General features: G+C 46.2%; 1 long non-coding RNA gene across 1 annotated transcript in view; it reads right to left on the bottom strand.

Moving 5' to 3' along the window:
* Positions 1-4905: 4905 nt before the first annotated feature.
* LOC142590323 (uncharacterized) overlaps positions 4906-11311 on the bottom strand; it is a 246836-nt gene continuing 240430 nt past the window's right edge. The window contains exon 6 of the long non-coding RNA XR_012830073.1: positions 4906-5206. This is a non-coding gene — a long non-coding RNA (uncharacterized LOC142590323). The remainder of the gene's footprint in view (positions 5207-11311) is intronic.

Below are 11311 nucleotides of genomic sequence, written 5' to 3'. Positions count from 1 at the left end.
CGTCAGAGTACATTTCCCAACAGGATGGTGCTTCTGAAAGCTACCACAAGGTGTCCTACAGCGGCACAACCACAGGCGGCGCAGTGGGCACACAAGTGCTTTGTATGGAAGGGGCAAAGATAATCTTGCGCGTTCTTTCCTTACGGCCTGAGCAGATGACTAGATCACCGAATGTACGGTTGACTTCTTTCGTCACAACCGCGGGGGTAGTCAATTCCCACGAGAGGATTCCGGGATATGTCTCTTCCTCTTGCCGCATTCGACGGAGGAATTATGCGGAGAGTCAGGTTGCTCAGTGAGACGCAATTAAACACTCTGGGTTTTTAGCTGTTTACAGGTACATCAGTATTGCTTACCCAGTAATGTCAATCGAAAAAACTCACAGCACAGGGCGGAATGCTGCACGAATCAGACACTTCCAAAACTAATTCAATGCTTTGTGCATTGCTGGGTAATAAGAACGTGCAGAAGATGTGTACGTTATATTTCTCGAAACAGAAAAAAAGAAACTGCTGTTATTGCATGCAGCTTGGTGGTCGTTAGCATTTTCCTCGACAGTTACTCTGGAAGCACCATGTATAATCTAGTGGACTACAGCTTCTTGACAAAAGTATAAAATAAACCTGATGATAGTGAGCGACTGACTTTTAAAATGTTTCACCTTTGCCACCTTCTCAAAAAATATTCGGTGGCAACTAGCGCAACTTGAAATAAAACATGACGCAAGTGTAATCAGCAGCACATTTCGCTAGAGCTCTTGAGCACTTCAAATCAATGCCTAAAAACTGGCTGAAACGGGAGAAGAATGCAGGTTTGTCTATCCAGCCTCGCAGCAGCAAAACTACTATGTGCAGTGTAGTAGCTTTTGTCAAAAGTCAAGGCATCGCTGAAATGTCTCCAGAAGATGTGGGTGACCCAGTTCTTTGTTTTCAAGAACGCTGCACATTCCACTTCATGAAAGGTACGAAGGCGTGCTATAAAAAAAGCTCATATCATTACATGCATTTCATTATTCTGAAGATGCCTAGCTCCAAGCAAGACGACAATCGCCAACTACAGCTTGAAAATATTATGTTAAATTTCAATTCTCATGTGAAATGAGACGTTGGCTAAATGATTCAACACTGATGCCAACGAGGATCTGCTGAGGAAGCTTACCGTTACGTGCCTCCAAAACAACGCTCCGTATGCTAGAGCTGCATTTTGGCTTGGGATATGAAGATAGGTATATTGTTACTCCCAATAAATATTAGTGAGAATAACACATCCACTCATTTTTACAGCCTTATGAATGATCAAAAGACACTTGAACTTCATTATCGAGAAAGCGATTTTCCAGCGCAGCTGAAATCAATTGCGACGTTTCTGATATGGGCACTAATGATCTCCCATGAGCGAAAATTTTAAAAACATGGTGCGCAATTGATGAGTCATATCATGAAAATTTATCTCTCGTATACAGTCCGTTGTGCGTCTACAAGAGCCAGAATCTTAGTTTGTGAAGTAGCATATCGGTATGCAACTAGAAGAAAGACAGTCAACAAAAACAACCGCTGCCCTTGCAACTACTTTTAATTAAAAACGGCATTATAAATAAACATGCACACCAGCAAACCAGCGTGGGACGATGAGCGACACTATATCCCAAAGGAACAAGACAGTACGCTTTCATTCCAAATCCATACTATCAAGTTAATTGTCCTTCCAAATAAAACTGTGTAGGCTTGTTTAGCATGAAAGATGATACACGTACTTGCGAGTGCTTCGGTTGCCTTGTCTTATAATTCCGCTTCTTTGGGTCTTTCTTAATGCGCTCTTTCACACATAAGATGATTGGTTATTAAATTGCCCAACCATCAATATCGCTGCACGCCACAGTTTTCGCCCGTTTACACCATGGAAAGATTATATAAATTGTAGTCACTTTACCGCACAAGATACGTCCGACAGTATACGAATACAAGTGTCTATTCGGGGATATACAAATGATATGGTCTGGAAGTGCAATGGTGGGACTGAAGTGCGAGGGATTAGAGTGTCATCTCAAGAATGTTCGAAGAACCCGTTGACCAACGCTGACATGGAGGAACAGCGATGACTGGTGGACCGAGCAAAGGGGAGAGCCGAGGGCCAGGGCCATGGTATCTCGGAATACGGAAGCCTCCTGTCTGACGCCCACATACACAAGATCACTGGCTCTATTTTAAAGCGAAGCTTTCTTTGCGTCTTCCTTCAACTTTCTGCTGCTGTTGCTGCGGTCTTGTTCGCCGCTTGGGTGGTGGTTTGGAGCGTGTGTATACATAGAAGGAGCGTGGCAGAGAAGAAAGAAGACACGCGAAACTCGTTTTATCTTTTGACCACGTCGAATGTGCCCAACGCCCTCTCGAGCTCCCTGAGTGTCACCACATTAGACTCAGGACAGCTCTAATTATCCGTGACCGCCCGTTAAAGCACTGCAGAAATTTCAACCCTTGCCTTTCTGATAACTCTAATAACGTGCAGGCTCAGAGGCAAGCTATATAGTTATAATGGTAGGGTGGTGGAAGGAGAGGAGGCAGAGGATAGGTAGAAACAACTCAGTCGCGAGTGAATAACATTTTTGCCACTCTTCGCTCGCAGTTCCCATGCAAGAGGGTGGGGATGTGGAAAACGTGACGTGAGAAGGCAAGAAACCGCTACTACTAAACAGCACAGCGATTGCGGGGAAACGGGATAAAATTAGGTTCAAGGTACGGTGCTGTGCGTTTCTGGTGTTGCTGAAAAATATATACCATGCCAATACGTCAACCGGACTACTTATTCAGTGTGTGCGGAAGGAGAGCCGCATTAATTTAAGCGCGCCGCATGGTCTTGGCGACACGATGGAAGCGGTCACACGTCAAATCAACACTTCTGTGCCTCCGCGGTAGCTTTGCGGCTATGTCATTGCTCGATGTCGTGGATTTCATACCGACTGTTGCAGCCGCATTTCTACGTGGGCGAAATAAACGACACTCGTGCACTTACATTTCGTGATCCGGTAAAGAACACCGCGATGTCAAAATTAATTATTTAATTAAAAAGGCAACAAAACAGTCAATTCAAACTTGATAGTAGTGCTAATATTACGGCAACACTACGTTCCTCGTTATAAGTTTAATACCTTGTGAAATAGACCCAAAAGAAGCCGCACTGACGCATGAAGTGTCACAACATGTACTCTCGGGCGTTTGTATTTTTTCCCTATTGGTTCTTTTGATAGGCTTGCTCACAATCATGCACCATTCAGAAGTGTATGAAAAGTCACATGTTTCGGAGTGTCCGAACAATTGGCCTGTGAGTCCTCGCTGACAGAACCACATGGGAAGCAATCAAACCACCTACGATGGCACGTTCTGACACTCATTACATCAGCATATATTTTTGTTAATCTGAGAAGAAATTACAGTTTGAAACTTGGATCGTAGGAGTGCCTTGAGATGGGCACGACCATCTCTTTCGCTGCGGTGTTTGTTTTCGCAGCTGTCGTATAGATTTTATATAGATTTCTATAGCTGTGTTATTTTCAGTTGTACTTTGGTTTCTCAACTGCTTAAGAGAGGGGGTGGGGATATGTTGAGAAGCGTTTAAAAAGGTAAATGTCAGCTCCTTGATTTAGCTTTACTCCTATTTTTGTCCACGTTTTCCTTTTGCGACCCTACATTTTATTTATTTATTTATTATTTATTTATTTATTCTACACTCACGGCCAAAGGCACTACAGAGGGGAGCGGGTAATATAGATTACAGACAACCAGTGCAATAGAGTGAATTTTGCTAGAACGTAATTTAAACACACTCCAAAATAAACAAAGGTTAGTGCATCGCAAAATAGTTGATTATTTTTAATGGCTGCAATATCGGGAGAGAGGCGGTTCGATTCTGCAGATGCCTGGGGAATGTAGGACTGAAAAAAAACTTTAGAATTGCAATTTTTGATGCCAACCTTGTGTCGATGACCAATGCGGTGGGAGATGTATTCCGGTGGTGAAATAAAATCGTCGTGTAGAGTGACATGATGCTGTACCTTGTGGAAAAGAGTGAGGTGACTGATTTTCCTGCGAGACCTTAAAGGTGGAAGGGAAAGGTTAGTTTCCAGGCTGTAATACTTGCGCTACGGTTGTAATTTGAAAAGATGAAAAAACAAATTGCCGCAGGTGGGGAACGATCCCACAACTTTCGCAGTGGTTTTTCATCCACTTTCATATACATTAATCTATCGTTTCTTTATTTCATTTATTAGGCACAAGTAATTTCCCCTATTAGTCCTTGGTGTCACTGTTGTTGGCCTCTTATCATATGACTAAAGCAAAATTTTGTGTTCCGAAAAAAAAAGTTCAAGAATGTGAAGACCTTCAGCTCTCATTTAACGGCGCAGTCAATACTCAGCATGGCTTACACTGCATTTTTGGGCTCCCCAGGCCCACCAGAAAATGCAATGGCGAAAAATTCTTCTGAATGATACATTCTCAAGGTATCACTCTGAAAACTTGATGGAAACACCAGAGAGACATTTTAAATATTTCTGCCAATTTTCAACAAAATGTATGTCCCCTTTTAAATGGTTATTTTGGTTAAATGAGCCGGTGCCACTAAGCAGAACATGAAAAGTTGTGCGTTGTGGTATACATAATGGGTAGTGCTGGAAGCCTCCCTTTCTTTTTAGGAGCACAACGCTCTCCTTCTAACACGGTTGATTACCATTTCCGAAGCTTCCCTTTCAACAACTACTCCCCTCCTCGAATACAACCAAGAGAGAGAATGGATATATGTAGAGAGACAGGGTGGTTAACCACATGCACTTTAGGTGGCAGCCCTGAACGAAGGGATGGGTAGGGGAATAAACAGAAAAAAAATTGATCGGATGGAGAGAGAGATAGGCAAGACTAAGCCAAAATATAAGCAAAGTTTATTATAGATGGGCGCCATAAACAGTTTGTAAAGTTTTTCTCTCTTAAATAGCTTTAAATTTGTTTGCAAATGTATGCGCACAAGTTCATATTATTCTTGTGCGGCAGATTGCTGGGGCAGAGTGCTGCATTTTTACGTACACACTCCGTCTTAGAAATCTAGTGATAGTGATAGCCTCTAAGCAGCACGACATCGTTCACAACAGGCGGGGAAACCTCCGGAAGATCGTGCAGACGTTCCGTGGGCGTGCCGACATCTCCCGGCTGCAGTCGGGCACCTGCGTTTTAATTTTATTTATGAAATTAGCTCATCAGACATTGCCATGAACATAAGTAATCGTGAATTGTGACACACGTAGCTGTGTTGTGCGACAGATGCATTCAAAATCTTGCAGAAACTGACAGTTTTCAGAGAAGTTTTCTGCTGTTAATGTGATCAGCCTTTTTTTCGAGAATGCTTTCAGGGGACAAAGTTGATTTCTATCTTTCAGTCGGGATGGGTCTTCAATAGTTTCCCCGGCAACTTAGATCACTGGACGTGAACCAACTCGCTCAGCGACATATTTTACTCAACTACATTTCTAGTAGATTAGGCCCCCCTTTTTTAGCGAGCTTGCTCGTTTCCTTCTTACTCCCTTCTACTAAAGTAATTGTTTCCACGTCACGCGAATATGTACCCGTTAGATGACCGGGTAGTCTGTGGCCTAATGTATAGATGATCGGGAAGTTGTGTTACGGGAAGTCTGTACAAAACGAACCGTCGGACCAACTTGGACAACGGGTTATGTGCCGCTCTTCATGAACCTCTTTGAGGTCAACCTGGGCACTGCGTATGTGCCATTCGTCAACAACTTCGCATCACATTATTGAGTCTCCAGTGCTGGGCGAAATCTACGCCGCGTTATGTATATTAAGAAAATGTTGGCACAATATACAGGCTGTCCGAACAATCATGTACGAAGAGTTAAAGCTATCCAAACTCTACGTAGAGAGACAGAACCAATGTAATATCGTTTGCCATCGCTTCAATAGAAGGAGGAGCAGGAAATAACTTTATTGCGTGTCCTGCGAGTTGGTGGGGAGGGCCAAAGGCCCCGCCTAGGTGACGGCCAGGAGTTCGTGGGTCCTGGCGGCATTCTCGGCCCGCTGGACGGCCCATAGTTGATCATCGAGGGCGGGGCTGAGCAGCGTAGCTTCCCAGCGCGTGCGAAGGCTATCGCTAGAGGCCGCGTTCTTGTTAGTGGTATGTATCCCTCGGCATTCCCATAATATATGCTCCCGAGTGGCTCTGGATTCACATGCGTTGAATTTGTTGGTTTGATATATATCCGGATATATGATGTGCAAGAGTGCAGGATTCGGTTACGTCCTAGTTTGTAACTGCCACCATGCGACAGACTGCTTTTTTACAATTTTGGGTGAGGTCGCGGGAATGTGCCCCTCTGCAACCCATAGTGATTCGTGATGTCATTATATGTTGTCATTCTGTCCTCCCACTCCCACTCATTTACCGCACCATCACCTCCGAAGGGTGTCAGGGTGTCACTTGCGACTGCGGCTCGGCCTGTAAGCCCTCGAGCCGCGTCGTGTGCCGCCTCGTTGTTGCCGTCCTCCACGAGGGTGTGAGCGGGTGTCCATGCGATGCACATCTTTTTTTTTGAAATTTTGACCTCCTACAAGAAGAATGCGTAGTGCCTCCGGGGAGATTTGGCCGTTGGCAAAGTTTCTTATTGCAGTCTGAGAGTCGCTCACTCTCACGGTTGCGTTAGTCTGAGCTACTGCGAGCGCTATGGCTACTTCTTTCGCTGTCTGGTTACTTGTGGTGCGTATCGTCGCACACGTCTTAGAGTGTTTCTCGCTATCGATTATGGCTGCCGTAAACCCCGTCTGCGACAGTTTCGAGCCGCGTCTACTAAGACTGCGTCCTTGTCGCTGCCGAAGTTCTTTTGTACCTGCTTCGCTCTGTTCTCTCGTCTGTCCTTATTGTGTTCTGGGTGCATGTTCATTGGAATTGGGGGTATTTACCATTGTTTCCTTCGTCTCTCTCGGGTTGTCCACCTTGACACAGCGTTGTGTGTGGTAACCTATGTCTAGTCTCTCTAGGTTGTATCTACCTGTTCTAGTCCTAGAGAGGCGTTCATATTGTGCCGTACATTGCGCTTCAATGAGCTCGTCTATCGTGTTGTGGAGGCCTAATTGTCGCAACTTGTCCGTGCTGGTATTGATCGGTAGCCCCATGGCTAGTTTGTATATTTTCCGAATAAGGCATGCTAGTTTGATCTTTTCCGCGACCTGCCATTTCAAATACGGCGCTACGTATACTATTCTACTTAGTACAAAGGCCTGTATTAACCTGATCGTGTTTTCCTCTCTCATCCTGCTATGTTTGTTTCCTATCCTTCTGATTAGCCTCATGATTTGTGCTACAGTTTCTTCCAGCCTTCTGAGGGTTTCTCTGTTGTTGCCCTTGGCTTCGACGGGGAGCCCCAATACCCTGATCCTGTCGACCTTGGGCATGGGTTTCCCATGGGCCGTCTTTACCTCTATCTCGTCTGTATAGGTGAGCTCTTCCCTGTAGTTGCCTGGTTTGCGACCTCTGCGAGTCGGTCTGTACAGTAACAGCTCCGATTTCTCTGCCGAGCAGGTTAGCACTGTCCCCTCTAGATATCGCTCGATTGTTTCAACCGCTGCTTGAGGCGTTTGTTCTATTTTCCCGTCACTTCCGTTTCTCACCCATAGGGTGATATCGTATGTGTATAAGATATGGTTGAGTCCTTCGATTTTTTGTAGCTTGGCTGGCAGTCCGATTAACGCCAGATTGAATAGCATCGGTGATAAGATCGAGCCCTGTGGCGTACCTGCACTGCTTATTTCAATCTGCATAAAAGTAGGTCCGATTTCGTGATTTTTGCCTTTCTGCTCGTTAGGAAATTGCGTACATAATCGTACGTCCGTTTTCCCAGTTCTAGTTCGTCTGCTGTATCTGGTATCATTGCATGTGTTATGTTATCAAGGCCTTTTTTAGGTCCTACGCGAGATTTGCCTTTGTCGATCTTCCCGAATCTTCTGTGATCTGAGGGTTTAGTTGTAACAGAGCATCCTGTGTTGAAGGATTTCTCCTGAATCCGATCATCGTGAGTGGGAGTGCATCCCAGTCCTCTAGGTAGGTGATTAGCTTCGCAAGGACCACGTGCTTCATTAGTTTCCCCATGCAAGAAGTCAGAGATATGGGTCTCAACTTCTCAATCTGCAGTCGCTTGACCGGTTTAGGTACTAACACGATTTGTGCCGTCTTCCATTGCTGCGAAATCTTCCCGGCCTCCCCGCATTCGTTAATATATTCTGTTAACTTAGTTATAGACTCATCGTCCAAGTTCCTTAGCGTTTTATTCGTTACCCCGTCTCGTCCGGGTGCCGACTTGGTATTGAGTTTCTTTAGGGTTGCCCTCACTTCTGACTCGCAAATTTTGTTCTCTAAATCGTTATTTACCTGACCTGTGTAGTCAGTGTGTATGACGGGCCTCGCTTGTGAGACGTATCTTTTCTCGATTTCCTTGAGGAAGTTCTGCTCTTTCCCTGGGTGCGCTTGTATTAGCTGATTTATATTTTGCCTATGTGCCGACTTGGCGCCGTCCGGGTCTAAAAACTATCGAAGAATGTTACACTTTTATGCCATTCTTATCTGACTGTCCATGTCTTTACATTTTCCTTCCCACTGTTGTATACACAGCTGCTGGGCGTACTGTTCTATGTCCCTGTTCTATTTGGCTATCTTTTTACGAAGCGTCTGGTTGTGTTTTTGTTTTTTCCATCTCCGTTGCAACACTTCCTTAGCTTCCCACATGTGAAGAAGCTTATTGTCTACGTTATCTAAATGCGCCTCCGCCTGGATCGGGACCACCGGGACCTCCTCCCCTTATTTTCCTAAATTTGTCCCAGTCGACAATCTTAAGTTGTCTACCCTTCGTCTTGCGCGGTCCTGCCCTCACTGTTATTTCTAGAATGTCGTGATCGCTCCCAAAATCGTGTTGCGTATTTGTTCACTGCGTGCCCCGTATATTCTTGGTGAGCGTTAAATCTGATGTAGTATCCGCGCAAACACTGGTACCTATTCTCGTGGGAACCGATGGATCGGTCATGAGGGTCAGGCTTTCCTGTTGCGCGTCTAACCAGAGGTTCCTGCCTTTTTGTGTTTCGATTTTGTATCCCCATGCCACGTGTTGGGCGTTAAAATCGCTCCCGATCACTGTCGCTCGGTTGTCCGCTATGTCTATGGTTTTTTAAAGAGCGTTCAAAATTTATGTTGTCTGCATTTTGTACTGCTATAAATATTTAATACAAAGAGGCTGTCCTTCATTTTCCGCATGCGTATGAGTTCTTGAAGAATGTGATCGACTGACTTAACCTTCGTGTCGTGTCGCACGACCGCGTGATTTCGCTTTACCAATGTCGTTAGTGCCTTCGTCTCGTCTTTGGCAGCAACAAAGGACTTGTATCCCGACAATTTCGCCAGCCCGTGCGTTTCGTGCATCATTATAATATCCGGGTTCTCTTTGTCTTTAAGGTGTTGCAGAATGTATTGTTTTCGATCGTATCCTCTACAATTCCATTGCCGAATCGTGTATCTATTTCGGCTGTCCATGGCGGCGTTACAGGTTTTCCAATCCCTCGGCGGGTACCGGGGGCCTTGTACCGGGCTTGATGACCGTCTTAACCGATCCCCCCCCCCCCCCCCACTTGTTAGCGGTCCCCATATTGCTAGTTTCGCTTCGAAGTCAGCCATAATTTGTTGCACTTGCTGTAGTATCACCTTCCCTAGCGCCTCTATCTTCGCTTCTATCTTTGCCTCAAGCCTCACTTCCAGTTGTTTTAGTTTAGTTTCAAATTGGGTTTCGTTCTGCTTGATGCTGGCTTCGATTTTCTGTTCAAATTCCTCCTGTCTTTCTTGGAGCGTCATGGCTGGCTAGGGTTTCTACTGCTGTTTCAATCGGAGCGTTCTCGGTTTTACATTTAATGGGGCTGAGTGCTACGTCTTCTTCCATTGCTGTGTCTTCTTGGTCCCTTATAACTCGCGAGGTTTCCTTGTTGCATAGCACTTTCCCGCTCCGCAAACGGTCGTTCTCTTCCCTGAGTTTTCTAATTTCATCCATAGACGCAATGCTGCTCTGCCTGATCTGCGCCAATTCTTTCTCTAGCATCTTAACTCTACATTGAAAAGCAGCCTCTGCCTCCGCACGCGCCCCGGAAGCGGCGTCCGCCTAGCTCACCTGTAAAGGTCCCGCGGCGCCGATGGCGTTGCTCTTTCCTTTTGGCTTTGGGATCCTCCTCCCCCCTGTAATGTGGGAGACCTGGTATTGCTGGTCTTGGTTCTGCATCTCGATCTGGACCGCGATCTCTACTGTTGAACGTAGAGCTGCCCCTTTCCCTTGCCTGGAGCTTGGGAAACTCTTCCAGTCCGCATGCGTCCCTCGTTCGATGTTCCGACCGTTGTCTCCAGTCTTCCCGTCCTGGCCTGTACAGTCTTTCAGCTTCCCTTTCGTAGTACATCGCTTCTTCCTCTCGTCTGGCTCACTCCCAACGGCGCCTCTTTACCAAGTAAGGTAACCTGTATCTGGCATTACATCGTCGATCCGCCGTAGGGTGGTCTTTGCTGCAGAGCTGGCACTTCGCTTTGCACTCGTGATCGTGCGGCGGGTTCTGCATCCCGTAGCCTCTGCCTATCCTGCTTTTCGGGTTCGGGCAGACATCGGCTCTGTGACCGAGGCTCTGTGGCCGGTATAGTAAGCACATGACCAGTGCCCTTCCGTATCTCGCGTAGTTTGGGACGTGATGCCCGTCAAAAAGGATGATGACGTTCGTGGTGTTTCCCATACTTTTGGCCATGAGGACCATTAGATTCCTTGGTGTTACTAGCATCTCCCCTATTTCTCTAGGCGACACCTCGTGCGTTACTCATCTTATCACTCTCTCAGATGCATCCTCCGCAGCCAACTCGTACGCGTTGGCTCCGAGCTCCTTGTCTCCCATCCTCAGTCGAGTGATGGACCTGTATGTTTCGGCGCGCTCCTCCGATGGCGTGCTGATCACTAGAATGTTCTGTTTGTAGTTGTCACACACCGTGTCATATTCCGATTCCTTCCTGGGGATTCCCGCGGCGTTGGCGAGGCAGCATTCTAGGTGATTCATCCCATAGTCGGTGACCTTGCAGCCATCACGTGGGCGCACTATTATCGTGTACTCTGCCTTCGGCATACATCCTGCTTGCCGCCAGGATTTGTCTTCCTTTCTCTCCCTTGCTCCACCTATTGTTCATTGCGTTCTCGCTTGAGAAGCGCGCTGCCTGATCCTTGGTTCCGTGAGATTTTGTCTGCTCATTAGCACAT

This window comes from Dermacentor variabilis, chromosome 8 (genome assembly GCF_050947875.1).
Source record: "Dermacentor variabilis isolate Ectoservices chromosome 8, ASM5094787v1, whole genome shotgun sequence".
In the NCBI taxonomy this organism is placed as follows: Eukaryota; Metazoa; Arthropoda; class Arachnida; order Ixodida; family Ixodidae; genus Dermacentor; species Dermacentor variabilis.
The sequence above is the reverse complement of the archived record's forward strand: the minus strand, read 5'-3'. Positions and strand labels throughout refer to the sequence as shown.